Genomic DNA, 17259 nt, shown 5'->3' with positions numbered 1-17259 from the left:
AGGGACACGCGGTCAGCGCCGAAGGCGTTAGCCCCGATCCCGCGAAAACTGCCGCTGTAGCCACATTTCCAACACCGACCGACAAGAAAGGTGTCCGACGCTTCCTGGGCCTTTGCGCATACTACCGGCGTTCCATCGAAAATTTTTCGAAGATGGCGGAGCCGCTGACTCGACTCACGAGGGACGGTGTATCGTTCGTCTGGGCCTCAGAGCAAGAGACTGCTTTCACTGAACTTCGACAGCGTCTGGTGTCAGTACCAGTTTTGGCCTACTTTGACGAGGAGGCGGACACGGAAGTTTATACAGACGCCGGTAACGTTGGTCTTGGCGCGGTACTTGTACAACGACAGGAAGGTATTGAAAGAATGATCGCCTACGCAAGTCGCACACTATCGCGTGCAGAGACCAACTACACCACTACGGAGAAAGAGTGTCTTGCCGTCGTATGGGCGCTGGTCAAATTTCGACCTTACCACTACGGCCGCCCATTCGAAGTTGTAATCGATCATTGCTGGTTATGTTGGCTTGCAAATCTGTGGGACCCTTGTGGGCGACTGGCACGGTGGAGTCTACGTTTGCAGGAGTACGACGTGACCATCGTGTGCGAGTTAGGCCGCATACACGAAGACGCTGACGCACTCTCGCGCGCCCCTATCGACACTACCGACCAAGACATTGAGGACGACGGCGTTTTCCTTGGGGCCGTAAGCGTTACTGATTTGTCCACACGGCAGCGCGCAGACAACTCACTACGACCTATATTCGAACATCTGGAAGGACGAAACCCATCAATACCCCGGCACATCGCTCGAGGATCGTCGTCGTCTTGTTTACGACATGGTGTCTTGTATAAGAAGAACTCCGCTGCCACCAACAAGACATACCTTTTGGTCGTTCCAGCAGACCTCCGTGCCGAAGTTTTTTTCGCCTGTCATGACAAGCCTCCGTCTGGCCATTTGGGTTTTACGCGAACGCTTGATAGAGAGCGCAAATCCTACTACTGGCCGAAACTTGCCGAGTGTGTTAAGCGATACGTCCAAGCCAGCCGTGAATGCCAGCGCCGAAAGTCGCCAGCTGTGAAGCCTGCGGGATTGCTGAATCCGACTGACCCACCTGGCAAACCTTTCGACCAGGTCGGCATGGATCTTCTGGGCCCGTTTCCACTGTCATCTTCTGGCAACAGGTGGATAATCGTCGCCGCAGACGATTTACCGCGATATGCTTAGGCAAAGGCGTTGTCTCGAGGCACAGCTTCCGAGGTTGCCCAGTATTTCATACAGAACTTCGTCCTACGGCATGGCGCCCCATCGCACGTTATCACAGACCGAGGCAAAGTCTTTACAGCGCAGCTCATTGAAGACGTTTTTAAACTCAGCCGCACAACCCATCGACGGACAACTGCCTATCATCCGCAGACAAACGGCTTGACCGAAAGACTGAACAAAACGATGACTGACATGATGTCTATGTACGTAGACGTACAGCACAAGACGTGGGACGAGATACTCCCATACGTAACTTTTTCGTATAATACTGCTACGCAAGAAACAACACGCTTCACGGCGTTTCACCTCGTTTACGGCGGTGAAGTGCAGACTATTTTAGAAGCAATGCTGCCATGCGACAACATCGATCACCTCGAGCTCGGCCAAGATGCCGAACTCTCCGTGCAACGAGCGGAAGAAGCCCGTCAGCTTGCCCGAGTGCACATAAAGAAACAACAGAGCATCGATGCACAACGTTACAATCTCCGCCATCGACAAGTCGAGTTCCAACCTGGCGATCAAGTTTTGGTCTGGACTCCAGTGCGCCGAAAAGGACTATCCGAGAAGCGTTTGAGTCGATACTTCGGACCTTACAAAGTGTTGCAGCGGATTAGCGACGTGAATTACGAAGTCATTCGTGACGGAAGCCAGCCTCCTCGATGTCGGCAACCGCAATCTGAGATTGTGCATGTTGTGCGGTTGAAACCGTATCATAGCCGATAAAATCCGACTTCTTCAGCCGCTTAGGTTAGTTTTTGTTGTTGCTCGTCCCTCAGTGCCTTGTGACTATATCGCACACCACAGTGATTGTGTCTATAGCCTATGTGTTCGTCCTAGGCCATCTCGGCGCTCTCACGTCAAGCCTATGTATGTTTTCATTCTTTTATTATTATTTTTTGAAGAGGGTGTAGTACCACATGCAGTGGCACAGCAAGGGGACTAAGGAAGAAGAGAACGAGGTTCGTCTCGGCATCGCGCATCAACGGTTTCGTTTCGTGAAGGACAAACGCCTGGATCCCCATTCAGTGTGTATACTTCAGCAGAGTATACGCGACAATATTAGTACTATTTACTATTTCTGTCGAGGTATACATTTCCACAAGGGAATAAAGATGTGCATTTCTGCAGTTCTGCGGCTGCCGCAACAGTATGCCTAGTCTATACGTATGAAAAGCGCTTTTATGAACTTTGGTTTCTCTAAACGTTTACGGTCGAGAAGCCGCAGCTGCTCAGAAGCACCGAAGTATGGGTCAATGATCCTGTCTAAACAATTTCATGGTGATATTCATTTGCTGATATTCATCTGCTGAACATGAATAAATTTCATCATACAATACCATACCGTGAGCGCTGTCATCCTGTCGTCTGCTTCACATACCTGTGCTCCGACTTCTGCTGTTCGCCAACCCGTCGCTGGCGCGTTTAGACGGCCGCCCGGTACCTATAAACGCCCCTGAAAGTCATACCGGCGAAAGCGATCATACGAGAGTACATTTCCTATTCGGTAAGCTTTAATACATGCAGTCACATTAGACAAATCTTTTTTTGAAAGAAGTGCACTACTGTAGCAATGCCGATGGCGAGAGACAGAGAAACAGGCTCCGTCGGTGTCGATGGAGCCCGCCCTTCATGATATTCGCACTTGTGCTACGTTACACAAATTCCATTCATGGCCTGGCATCCTTACCTAAATGTATCTCTTTTTCTCAGAAAGAGAGGTACATGGGCAAATGGCCATTAAATAATATTTATGTAAAATATTTGCAGCGTATATCTTTATATGGAGAGCATTTTTTGACATTAAAAAATGCTAGTATCCTCTTTTTCATTTGGAAAGCATTCTTCGCTATTCACTACGTAGCTTGATCGCGCAAGAAGGTGCGACTTCGTCATGATCTTATCGCTAAACCTATTATAATAAACATGGACGAATAAAAACCTTCAACCGCAAAGGGACCGCCAAGTTCCTAGCTCCCATATTTGTTATCCTCAAATTTTGCGAAAATGTCATGCGAGAGCTAGCATTTGCACGAGCAGGTACGATTGGAGAAGGTGCCTATACCGAAGCCAAGGGGAGGGTTCCGCGGCACTTTGAGAAGGCAGGACGAGATTCCAAATACGAGAAATCTTGCGTACCCTTATTTATAGCATTACGATATGCTCGAAGCAATGAAGTTTCTGTATATTCCGATAGGGGGGATGTTCCTACTAGGCAGCGGCAGCTGCGCCTTAATTCCGAGTCTAACAATAACTGCTTTTCATTTTTGACACTTCATTTAAACCTAATTACCCGAATTCCACATCACTGCGCATCACACCACAGCGCATCTAGCAGCAGAGCGAGACAACCCTTCGAACATTCAAATATGCTTATTAAGTTCGCTTGGTGTGGTAGCTAGGAAAAAAGGAAGCATGGTACTGTAGAGGGCTGTATATATAGGTGCCCGTGAAAACGACTAAGCCTTGCTCACGCTTGCAAGACTAACAGGATAGCTGAACCAGTCGCCGGCATTGGTAAAAAGAAACACGCCAGGGATAGCATAAGTTGTGCTGAACATCTTAGCCGGAGTTTGAGCCCGTGCGCTACTCGCGGGGTTCACTAACGGAGCGTTAAGTTACCCTTTTCTCGAAGAAGTGAGCGACGTGTCGAGCAGGGAACCGTCAGACTCGGGGCCAGTGGTGGAAACCTCTACCGCCAGTTCTACCAGGAAAATTGTGAATAGTGAATCAACATCAAATGAGATCATGATGCCATCATGAATAGGAACAACGCGTCGTACATGTTCAATAATAGACAGTTTTAGTTACACGTACGTAAAGGCTTTGCGTACGTAGAGCTTCTACGTGTCAGCAGTGCGCATGCGTACAACGTAGCGGGCGCGCGCGCGCCTCACGGACGTAGGTGAGATTCAATTCTTTGCGTGCGTTTCTTGCGCACGTAGACAGCTTCGCGCGGGAGTTCCGCAAGATCACGAACAAGCGATAGCGGGCCGCGCGCGCGCTGACGGCTCGCATCAAAACACGGCGCCAGGATTGAATTGGCTACCGCCGTGTTCAGATTTCCCGATAGATGGAGCTACGGGGTCCCTCTTGGCGTGCGTCGCGTACGTGTAGCTAAAAGCGTTTCAGATGGCGTGCACGTAAGGTACGTAGGCTTTTCACGTTTGCGTACGTGAAGCCTCTACGTACGTGTAACTAAAACTGTGTAATATCACCAGGGTTGAGCACGTGGACGCTGCTTTTCATAACGACTGCCGAAATAATGTGGTGTACGAAACCGGAAATCTTTTACAGAAGTGAGCGAGCGGAGTCGACAATGGGTCGGAGAGTAACACCTGGCTTCTCTATCTTTGGTAGGTCATGAAGTGCAAGAGCTCATTCATTTTGGCAAAGCCATCAGTAATAAAGTGTTTGGTTTGGGCGGTTCCTAACGGTAGGCGTCAGCTTACTTAGATTTAAGTGCACGCTAAAGACCCCCAGGTGGTCGAAATTTCCGGAGTCCTCCACTACGGCGTGCCTCATAATCAGAAAGTGGTTTTGGCACGTTAAACCCCATAATTTAATTTTTAAAGTTGCAGTTTTCCTGTGGCATCAAGCGTCAGGCCAGTATAGGTGGCGGCCTCACTAACCAGTTTCAGCGTCTTCTTGGTGCAATTGCCGTAATCAAGCAAAGCAGTTGCGTTTCCTTTATCAGCCGGAAGAATGACGATCTCTGGATTGCTTCGAAGCTGGTCGATAGCCTCAGGTTTCTTTAGTGACTGCGCGAAGCTTGAAGAAGCCTTTCGAAGCCTAGAAAGTACATTATAACACGCGTGCCAATTGAAAAAAACGTTCTAGATAAGTCATCGGCCTTCGCTTGTTGGTAGGCTGTTTGAAACTGTTGGTGTTTGCACCAGAAAAAGCCAAATTCAATATATGGCAAGTATGGCGCTCATGCGTCAGAATTGCGGGGAGTCACTCAAGGTATACGTGAGGAACAATGAGAATGGCGAGCAAATTGGCGAGCAATTGAGCAGACACTGTGATCTCCATGCTAGGCTAAAGAAAATGGAGGATGTCCAGGATGAGCTTGTGAAGCGGATCGAAGAGCTGAAAAATGAGCTCGATATGTGGTGTGATGTACGGAAGACGGTAGAAGGTAGACTCCAAGCAGCCGACGAAAAAGTGAACTGGGCCGTTAACACGAACGAAAATGGACGTGACGGTGGTACACCGGCTGTGCCGACAAAGTGTGTGGAATGTGAGGAACATGCGCCGTGGGCAACTGGAAGGAGGGTTACCTATTTTGAAGGTAGCAGAAAAGGAAAGCGGGAACGCAAGGGTCAATGCCCGATGTCAAATCCGAATCACGCGGAAATGGTTGACAAAGGGAAACAAGAAGAGGTCACGCCAATAGGAAAGATTAAAAAGGTAATTATCGCCGGTGGCTAATTCTGTTTACGTGATTGGTGGTAGTTGTGAAGTGTGTAAAAAGCGACAAAGGACTTGCAGTAGTGACCTTTCTAGGGCGTACATTGGGTTATGTGATAAAGCTAGCTAGAGAAAATGTTGTGGGAATACACAGGGACAAACCTTTGTAGTAGTAGCGGGCGGCCTGACTGACGTATGAAACAGGAAACCGGCGGGGCTAAAACAGGGTTTGGCGAAAGGATTAGACGACCTGAGCATCATGTACCTTCTGCGGCAGATTGTGATGGGCAATGTGTCGGAGCTCCGTGTACTTTACACTAACGTACAAAGAGCAGTTGGGCCACTAATCAGGACATTTGCAAAGTAAGGTGAGTGAAAGGTTTCTAGGTTGTATAAGTCAACAGGAAGTGAAAAGGTATCACGGCTTTCAAAGAGGTGGAATGCACTTCACTCACCGATTTGACGAGAAGTTGCAGGCGATTTGCAGGTCGTGAATTTCTTTTCTTTCTTTTTCTTTTTTGGGGGGGGGCGCACAGGACGCCAGTGTAAGTAGTAATAAAGAAGGCGCCCTAAGGCCACTTCAGCCCAGCATCACTCGCAGCCGAAAAACTAGAAAAAAAGAAAGAAAAAAGCTCGACTTGCGATAGGTTACTCAACCATGTAATGCGGCTGAACAAAAGTGGTTAGGAATTGAGGAGCCCTTAGAGAATAAATAGCTGGGTATGTGATTACGGAAGCGCACGTTAGAGACCTGCAAGAGCAACTGATGATTCATAATTGTGTTTGGGCACGTTATAAGACAACAAATTGGGAAAGAAAGGGAGGGGGAGCCCGTATCTTTATACGTGCTGTTTCCAAGTGAAAAAGACAAATTCAAACTAGCAAGATCATTTTTGGCGCGTCAAAATTGCCAAGAATAGAATCGACCGTTAGTGCAATGCCCAAGCGGCGATATTAAGAGTTTAGGGAATGATACTGGAGTAATCCTGTTCATAATAATGCTCACTTACTGGATCTAGACGGTTATACCGACAACAACGTAAAATTTATGTTAGGTTTATGTGAGCAACGGAACCTCGTTATCATAAATGCGTGGCCTGGATGTGATGTCCAGATCACACGGGAAGGCGGATTTAGGCACTTGGCCTTAGGTTACTCTCTGATGAGCGAAGGAGATTGTGATACTTGGAGAGGAATGATCATTGTCGAGGAAGGGTGTAGCAGCATAGGGAGTAAACAAAAACACATAATTTTGCAAATGCTATATATTGTTGGGGAAAAGAGCAAGGAATGAAGAATTTCCAGTCCAAGTGTGAACTCTGAACTAACAAATATAGTTGCAATAGTCGAGGAAAACTTGCCAGATGACCAATGAGTAGGAATGTAGTTAGCTTGGATGTGTAATGACCAAGGAAATGAGAAAAGAGACGCTACATGTTTGCTGGAAAACGAAAAAAACCGCAATGTTGGCGGAATAGAGTCACACGGAAGGCGATCGACGAATGACAGAAAGGATCACGAGAGTATAGGGAGGCAAAAAACGCACAGTTGCTGCAGAATGAACCAGACAGTGAATGGGAAATATACCAGGATAAAACAAAGAAGATGGTTTAAACAGTATTTTAAGCAAAATGTGAAAGTGGAAGTTGGTTGTGAGAAATGCGCGAGAAATAGATTGCCGTACCTTGGCTATTAGCGAGAAAGCCGGGTGCAGTATAACATTAATTAGACGAGCATGGCAACGAATCGGAAGGGGATGCCGATTTAAATTTAATTTTAAAGAAAAGAACAGCCGAATCATTTGAAGGCCTTGGCGAGCTCATTTGTGAGGAAAGTAAGAGAAGAAGCGGGAACCAGAATTGAAAGGAGCTGGTGGTGAAAAACTGGAAGGAAGGTGAGGAGAAAATTCCTAAACCCACAGCCACAGGTTTAGACTAGCTTGCCTTTAGGTAAATTAATGAGCTAGGACCAAAAAGTAAGGAAGCTTTCTTGAAAGCGGTAGAAAAGAAAGCTTACATAATGGGCAAATAACTGGATGCTTGCGACGAAGTAGAATGAATTTAATATATAGTGCTCAGGGCAAAACAAAAATCGATTACATCGGTAGTATGCAGGTTGGCAATGCAGGCCAACAGATAAAAACTCCAAGCACGGGCGAAACAAAAGGGTGTATTGGGAGAACTACAGGATGGCTTAAAAATCGGTTGGCGTGGGCAAGATAACTTATTTGTTCTCCATCCGTGTATTGAAATATCCAGAGTACTACGAAGACCATAACGTGTGGCTTTTTTTCTACATTGCCGGAGCATATCACAATGTAGGCCGCCACATTCTTTGTTATATTCTGGAAGGAGAAGGTGTAGGCCTCAACTGTCTTGAGCTTTTGAGGGAGATTTAGCAAGAAAATGCCGTTTCCTCTTAATTAGAGGAGATGAGGAGCAAGCAGGAAGTTGATATCAGCAAGGGACATAGACAGGGGCGCCCTGTATCAGCACTGTTCTTCATGGTGTACATGGTAAGGATGCATTGTACGCTAGAAGGAATGACTATTGGTAGTAGCCACTGACGCAACCATGAAGGAAGAAAAGTGGAGCAGCAGGTTCCAGATTTATTCTATGCGGTCGACATTGTGTTGGTTGCTAACAACTAAAATGATATGCAACGTTGGGCTGATATCTGTCGACGAGAAGGTGAGAATTTAGGATTAAAGTTTAGCGTCCAAAGTAAAGTTTTATGGCATTAAATGAAAGCAGTCAACGTACACTGTTAATACAGTGCCGGCAATTACGTCGGGCAAGAGAATACAAGTACCTTGGTGCATCGACAAACAAATGTTATAGATCTCTGGAGACACAATCATCCTAAACGACAGCATCCGCGTCGTCGACCTGAGGCGCAGCGTTTCATCGACAGCATCTCGTGCCTCTAGCTGTCAATGAAGAATGTGGGAATATTTGCTTAGCACTCCATATTATTATTATTATTATTATTATTATTATTATTATTGCTTCTATGAGGCGACAACACAACGGGCAGCTACGACGTCAGTTGCTGCGGGACATGGACGACGTCCTCTCCGTGTCGCCCAGTAAGCGTTCGCACCGCTTTATTTCACCAAGACTACCGCAGCAGTCAGCTACCCCCGCTCAACGCTAGTGCGCGTGTGTGGCTACTTGCTGCGGGCTGCCGCTCAACACAAAAGTGTCGGCCTCGCCCCCTGCTGGTCATAGTAGTCGCTTTGGGCATGCTCGCTGCGAGGCGACAACACATGCTGACTGTTTTAGTGACAGTTGCGGCGCGCCATGAGCGATTTCTGCGCTTCACCTGGTGAGCGATACTTTGCGTGGGTTTCGACAAGAATTTCTTCAATTAACTGTTTTCCTCCTTCTGACGCCTGTTTTGTAGACTAGTTTCCCGGCTGTTGCATATATGCATATATTTATATTATCTAACTAGTTTGCTAAGTACAATGGGATGAGATGACAGCTGCATTTCCTGTCATAAGGCGCCGCCTACTAATGAAAAAATAATGATGTGTGCTCAATGAAAATATTCGTGTCATCTAGCACAATCACGTTCCGGAGTAGCAGCTAACACTTTCAGGACTATGGGGAATATCAAGAGAAAGAAAGGGAACACTCAGTAGATACTTGGAAGTGAACAACTTGCTACCTAACACTCAATTAGGCTTTCGCCCTGACCTATAGACGCAGGATGTCCTATTGTACCTGTACAAATACTTCCTTGAGACCCCTCCCAAGTCACAGCCAAGGGCCGTCCCGGCACTTTATTTGAAAGGAGCGTTTGATAACCTTCTGCATAAAAATATTCTGCAAAACCTCGCCGACACCAACTGTGGCGCCAGAACTTACAACTATATCTAAAACTTCTTATCAGCAAAGCAAGCCTTTATAAACTTGGGTGGAATAAAATGAGGTCACATCACTCTAGGCCCGAGAGGAACTCCGCAAGGGGCGGTATTGTCACCCCTTTTGTCCACTTTGGCTATGAATGGTCTCCCAGGCCTTCTCTCCAAAATCCCGGGTATCAAACACACATTGTATGCGGATGATATCACTGTCTGGTGCAACCCGTGCAGTGACGACGAGATCGAGGAGCGTCTTCAAGCATCAGCTGAAACAGTGGGCTTGTACGCCAGGGAGAGAGGCCTACAATGTGCGCCGGAAAAGTCCGAGTTGCTCATCCTGAAGAACCCGAGGACACACCTGGTGCAGAACAGTACGGTGTATATAGACAAGGCGTGTATAGACAACATGTGCGGAATATAACTAACCCTTATATATAGCTTTCGGTGATTACCAGAAAGCGTTTGATTCTGTCGAAATCACAGCAGTCATAGAGGCATTACGGAAGCAGGGTGCAGACGAGCCGTATGTAACAATACTGAAAGATATCTATAGCGGCTCCACAGCCACCGTTGTCCTCCCTAAAGAAAGCAACAGAATTCCAATAAAGAAAAGGTCCAGGCAGGGAGATACGATCTCTCCAATGCTATTCACAGCGTGTTTACAGGAGGTATTCAGAGACCTGGATTGGGAAGAATTGGGGATAAGAGTTATTGGAGAATAAATACATTATTAACTTGCGATTCACTGGTGATATTGCCTTGCTTAGTAACTCAGGGGACCAATTGCAATTCATGTTCAGTGACCTGGACAGGCAAAGCAGAAGGGTGGGTCTACAAATTATTCTGCAGAAAACTAATGTTTAACAGTCTCAGAAGAGAACATTTGCGATATGTAGCGAGGCACTGGAAGTGGTAAGGCAATACATCTATTTAGGGCAGGTAGTGACCGCGTATCCGGATCATGAGACTGAAATAATCAGAATAACAATGGGCTGGGGTGCGTTTGGGAGGCATTCTCAGATCAAAAGAAAACGGTATAACAGCTATGTTTTAGCAGTACTCACCTACGGGGAAGAAACCTGGAGGCTTACGAAAAGGGTTCTACTTAAATTGAGGACGACGCAACGAGCTATGGAAAGAAGAATGATGGCTGTAACGTTAAGGGATAAGAAAAGAGAAGGTTGGGTGAGGGAACAAACGCGAGTTAATGACCTCTTAGTCGAAGTCAAGAAAAAAAAAGCGGGCATGGGCAGCATATGAATTGAGGAGGAAAGATAACCGATGGTCTTTAAGGGTGACGGACTGGATTCCAAGGGAAGGGAAGCGTAGCAGGGGGCGGCAGATAGTTAGGTGGGCGGATGAGATTAGCAAGCTTGCAGGGACGACATGGCCACAATTAGTACATGACCGGGCTTGTTGGAGAAGTATGGTAGAGGCCTTTGCCCTGCAGTGGGCATAACCAGGCCGAAGATGATGATGATGATTACCCATGCATTTTTGCCATTGTCGATATGGCCGAAGTGATTGGGTAATACTTGTATACATAGATATCACATAACGATTGTTTAACCAAGTGGTTAAACTATGTCTGTCTCATACAAGATTAGAACTAAAGCAAAAAATATGTATAGTCTCCCTAACAGTAACACCTCATTTGAACTTCACAGTAAGTAGACGTCTGTCGATGCCAGCATCCCCGAACGCTAAACCCTGTTGCATGCTTTACAGAGAAATTACAGTGGGCGTGACCAGGCTGATGATGATGATGTACAGACAACCACTCAGTATCGAAACCCATGGAGATATCCCTCAGGGGTGACAGAACACCACCACTATGAAGAAGATTATAACATCCACCAAGAAGATCCTCCGGATGATACATCGTATCAGAATAAGCACCATGGCAAGAAGGAAAGGGCGCCATCGGCTTAGTGCAAGCTTTCGTGATCTCTGGGATAATGTACGGGACGGAATTCCTTGACATCTCCATGTCGGATATTGAAAAGCTGGAGACACTGATCAGGAAAGCCTACAAGACGAGACTGGGGGTATAAAACTCCACACCAACGGCCAAGATCATGGCTCTAGGAGTACATATGACCCTCAAAGAGATGTGATTACCGATCGCATCATGAGACGACGTACACCGATACAATATATGGAAAGAATATATGCAAACAATGCGCTGCATGAGCGCAGGTCTGTATGCCGCGGCTGCTGTGAATCGCGCCTAAGCGTCACCCCCGTCCTGCCTCTCGCACTGTCCCGATTAGCGAGGCAGTCCCGCTACACTTTGCTCTGTTTGTAATTTCTCGCACGAGACAGGCTGTCCGCGCCAGCGAATATACCGCGATGTGAAAACACCCATATAATTCGCTTTAGGGAGTACCGTAATCGTCGGTGAATATTTTGCCCCAGAAAAATGGTACAACCTGGACCGAAGCACAAGGCGGTTCAATGTCTCGCAGCGGCTTCGTAGCATTATGCTACGAGGAAATGACTGGGCATTGAGCGCTGACTGCAGCTGCAACCCAAAAGCTGACGTTGCAGTTGAACACAGCGTCCTAAAGGCTTAGCTGCCACGAGATGAGGATTGGACAAACTTATAGCTCCCACTCGTCGGTCAAGGCAGAAAATAATTATTTCTAGTAGCTGAATGGAAGCTACAGGACGCACAACTGCTCCAGCTCGTGCTATGTGAGAGGTCACGTATACGGGCCAGTCGTGTCAGAGAACTGTAATGCAGTTGAACTCCTTTAAATGGGAGTGCTTGGGTCCTCCGGAATCCTTAGTTATACCGGTCACTACATTGTCAAGTTCTAGCAGCGCACAACGCACACAAGAACAGGGACACAGTTATTAATTCGTTTTACAAGTCATCCTGTTCTAGAGACGTTCGTTATAGAGGTGCTAGAGTAAAATTAGCACAGGTATGAGAGATGCATGCCTACGGCATCAGCGGTTCGGTCCAACCATCTTTGCTAAGGTACAAGTTATGAATTCTACTGATATTGGAGCCGAGTAATAGACGCACAATCCTACGTGTTATCGTTCATACCCATGCATCCACTTTGGTAACCTTTGTAGTGTTCTGACAAATACTTTGTTATGATGCGATTAGCGAGAAAATCGGAACAGTCTTATTGAAAAGCTTTGGTAGCAGCGAAATGTTCTCTATATTTGCTATGCAAAGCTTGTAAATATCACAAATGCGATGTGGAAAGCCATCTTTAGGAAGAGAGAGAGAGAGGGAAATTACTTATTTGTCATGAGATTGGGTGACTTGCTCGCAGGGTGGAGGGCTGAGTTCAGGGCCCCATTGCCTCGCGCCACTGCGCGTGCCCGCCGAATCAGTCGTCGCTGGTCTTGCGGGTCTGAGCTGGTCAGCGCAGTCTCCCAGGAGGAAGGTGAAGGTGCAGGAATAGGTCAGTAGCCTGGAGGGAGTGGGCACTCCCAGCTGCAATGATATACTGTGGGCTTTTCTCCACAATAAGGAAAGTATGAGGGATATTGTGTGGGGTTGAAGAGGTGAAGATAGAGGCAGGGAAACGAATTTGTTGGAAGCCGTCGCCACGCGACGGCACCTTCTCAATTAAAAGAATAAGGGGGTGCAGTGAATTGTCTCTGGTATCTCCGTAATATTGTAGAGTTTCAGTGTAGTTCAGTGGTTCTGTCGGTGCGTCGCCTGGGTTGGACAGCTCTTCCAATGGCGCCCGCTTTGCAAGCTCTCGGGCTACCGCATTAGCGCGTTCATTAACATGGAGAGAGGCGTGTCCATGTTTCCAGACAATACGCACCCTGTGCAACACTTTGCGGTGTAATGGTGTAAGGATGCGGTGTGTGTAGGTTGTCACTCTCCCTTGTGCCAAAGTCCTGCAAGCAGTCTAAGAATTATTGACCATTGTGATAGGTCCATCCGGCGCCGGCATGATTGAAGCATGTACGATGGCTAGGGCGATAGCAGCCTCTTCCGCCATGCCACTGTCCACAGTGTTGAGCGTGGCCGAAGCCCTTAGAATGTCTGCACTATCTTGCACGACTAGACATAGGGAACGTTTCTTTGGGTAGCGGGCAACGTCGGTGTACAGGACTGGTGTGTTTGATGTGTCATCGCGAAGAGTCGAGCCAGCGCTTGTGCTCTTGCCTTTCTTCGACCTTTATGACGGTCAGGTTGCATATTCCGGGGAATTGGGGCCACGTGAATTTTGTTGCGAATGCTAAACGGAAGAAGTGTGCGGTTTTCCTGTTGTGGTTTTCTTGGTGTCTGGTATCCTAGCCGGAATAAAATGTGGCACCCTTGCATTGTTCGTTGCAGACGTTGCAATTGGCTGTTAAGATGACCTTCGACTAGTTCGCGGATGGAGTTGTGCACCCCCAGTCGTAGTAGGAGCTGCGTAGACGCATGTTGGGGAGGACGCATGTCCGTACGGAGGAGGGTGTCCATCTGGTGCATCTCAGTCTGAGTCAGATTATGATAGGAGAGGTGGTAGGTCAATCGGCCAATTATGAGGGCTTGCACAATTCGGAGTACGTCCTTTTCTTGGAGTCCATGTCGGCGGTTTGTAATGCACCGTGTAATGCACCGTGTTGTAATGCACCGGGCACCGTGTTTCGTCTTATACCGTGTAGTCCTGCCCTCACTTCTGTGTCTGTAATATCGCCGTCCAATTGGGTTTCTTCCTCGTGTGGATTGTCTTTGTACTCCGGTCGGTGGCCTGTAGAAATGTATCCCTGTTGCAGTGTTTGGAAGAGCGTGTCATCATTCATTTGTTGTTTGCCGATGATAGTGCAAACTGGGTTCGTTGTGTGCGTTTTTGTGTACGCTGGGTCGAGTAGTGCTCCGACGAGGGACCACGTTTTGGAATTACTTAATGTGCCATTAAGGCGGTCGAAAAGGTTGTGCCTATCGCTATTAGTGAGGCTGGTGGCGTTTTCTTCAACGTCTGCTATGATCCGGGTGATTCTTTCTTTCAGCCTACGGCATTTGTTTCAGCCTACGGCGCAACAGAACCAAATCTGAACAACACGACCCGCCATCTCTACACGAGTGGACACAACAGCTAGACGAATATTTTAAAGCAGCCACTAAGGAACTTACATCAACAACGGAGACACCGAATGTGGACAGACACCTGTTCCATCTCTGGGATGCTCGAAGAGGCCTGAGCAAATGATGGAAGAGGCAGCGGCACATATTTAGGAAAATCGTGCTTTTTCAGAGCCGAAACAGATCACCGTAGACGCCGACCTTCATTGGCGAGAAAAATCGCTTTACGTGAATGTAGGTGTGATGTGATACTTGCAGTGACCCACGTTCAACAAGGCTGTGAACAAGGCTCCCGTGTGGGAGCCGAAACGTCTTCCTTTCTTTTAAATCTTTATTTGGTCAGCGAAGTGCCCCGGGTTTTTGTTTACCTTTTAACCATGACCCACGTTGATGTCAACAAAGGTTTCCTGAAGAGCGGCAGATTCCCTGTTTGTTCCTGGGGCACAAAACAATTGGCCTCATGGCTTCATAGCCAGTGAAATGTGTTATACATTTTTGATACTTAGTGGGCGAATTCTCTTGTGCCCTTTTCCCATTTGCGTGATTAGGTACGTGACAATGTTACTGTGCACAACAAAATAACACGTGGAATATAAATTTTGGTGCTCCATGCCGGAGCTTGCCGCGTTGAGCTCTGTCGACGGGATGCATTTGCTTCTCTATTTGCATAAATCTGTTATATATTAGGTGATACCATGAATCTGGCCTGCTTCATATAAGGGGGCACTTTTGAAAGTGCGTTTTCTGTAACGTCAGGCCTTAAAACCCGCAGTGCGAAATCACTGAAAGCACCGTGAGCGCAAGAGACTGCTGACGACCAGTCCTTCACAGGGGAGTTCTTTTAAATCATCTACAGGCCCTCCAGAAGGCCCACGATATGGCGATAACGTTAAACCTTACTGTCCCGACATAGCAGCTGCCTGTGTCAACCTTTGGGTTGATCTTCAGGTCGTGAATAAATTTCATCATTCCATACCATACCGTGAGCGCTGTCATCCCGTCGTCTGCTTCACATACCTGTCCTCCGACTTCTGCTGTTCGCCAACGCGTCGCTGCCGCGTTTCGACGGCCGCCCGGTACCTATAAGCGCCCCTGAAAGTCATACGGCGGAAAGCGGTCATCCGAAGGTGCATTTCCTATTCGGTAAGCTTTAATACATGCTGTCACATGCGAGAAACCTCGTTTTGAAAGAAGTGCACTACCGAGACACTGTAGCAATGCCGATGGCGAGAGACAGGAAAACGGGCTAGGCTGCAGGACTGTCGGTAAGCTTGAATACATGCTGTCACATGCGACAAACCTCGTTTCCAAGAAGTGCACTATAGAGACACTGAGCAATGCCGATGGCGAGAGACAGGAAAACGGGCTAGGCTGCAGGACTGTCGGTAAGCTTTAATACATGCTGTCACATGCGACAAAACCTCGTTTTCAAAGAAGTGGGCTACAGAGACACTGTAGCAATGCTGATGGCTGACAAGGAAATTTATTCACCCGTAGGCATGCTTACAACTGGGGTATGAACGAAAAGTACAATATAAAGTACATCACATGTAATACATCATACTTGATGTAAACAAAACAGATTAACAAATGAAATAATAAATGGTGTCTATTTGACACTGGCTTTGCCACACACAACAACAATAAGAAAACTCATTACCGCATCCACGCAAAAGCATTATTGTCAGCCTCGAACTTATGAAAGGTACTCGGGGCACATACAGATACAGTCCGAACTCAGGCAACCGAATTGAGCATTATTCTGGCTGTAGAAAGACTGTGCCTCGGGAGACGGTTATGTCGAGAGACAGGAAAGCTAGTTGGGCATAGCGACTGTCGATGGAGCCAACTCTTCATGATATTCACACTCTTGCTACGTTACACAAACTCCATTGATGGTCTGGGATCTTTACAGAAATGTATATTTATTATTCGGAAAGTTAGGTACATGGGCAAAACGTCATTAAATAGCATTTAAGTAACATACCCGTTGCGTATATCTTTATAGGGACAATGTTTTTTGCCATTGAAAAATGCTAGTGTTCTTTTTTTATTTGGAAAGTATTCGCTACCCACTAATTAGCTTGGTCGCGCTACAAGCTGCAACATCGTCATGACCTTATCGCTAAACTATTTTAATAAACCTGGGCGTATAAAAACCGTCAACTGCAAAGGGGCCGCCAAGTTGCTACGTCCAATATTTGTGATGCTCAAATTTTGCGAAAATTATATGCGAGAGCTATCATTTACACGAGCAGGTACGACTGGACAAGGTTCCTATACCAAAGCCAAGGGGAGGGATCTGCGGCACCTTGAAAAGGCACGTCGAGTTTCCATATACCAGAAAGCTTGCGTACCCTGATGAATAGGATTACAATACGCTCTAAGCAATGAAGTTTCAGTATAATTAGATTTCGGCCGGCTTGGGCGCGCAACTGCTCCGTCGCCGGTGTGAATGAGCCCTTGCCTAGGCAGGGTTGTGTTCTCCCGTTTGTGTTCCTGGCGTGTGGTTGCAAGCGTGGTTACGTGAAACTCGAGTGTGGTGTCAGGAGAGCTACAGCATTGTGTATGCTCTAGTAAGCCAAGAACGCCAGCCGCCGTAAGGTACGACGTACTCATCGCAACACTTGATGAACATTCCTACCGCATGCCATCAAAGTTTTATAGCA

Source organism: Dermacentor andersoni, chromosome 11, assembly GCF_023375885.2.
Source record: "Dermacentor andersoni chromosome 11, qqDerAnde1_hic_scaffold, whole genome shotgun sequence".
Taxonomy (NCBI): domain Eukaryota; kingdom Metazoa; phylum Arthropoda; class Arachnida; order Ixodida; family Ixodidae; genus Dermacentor; species Dermacentor andersoni.
The sequence above is the reverse complement of the archived record's forward strand: the minus strand, read 5'-3'. Positions refer to the sequence as shown.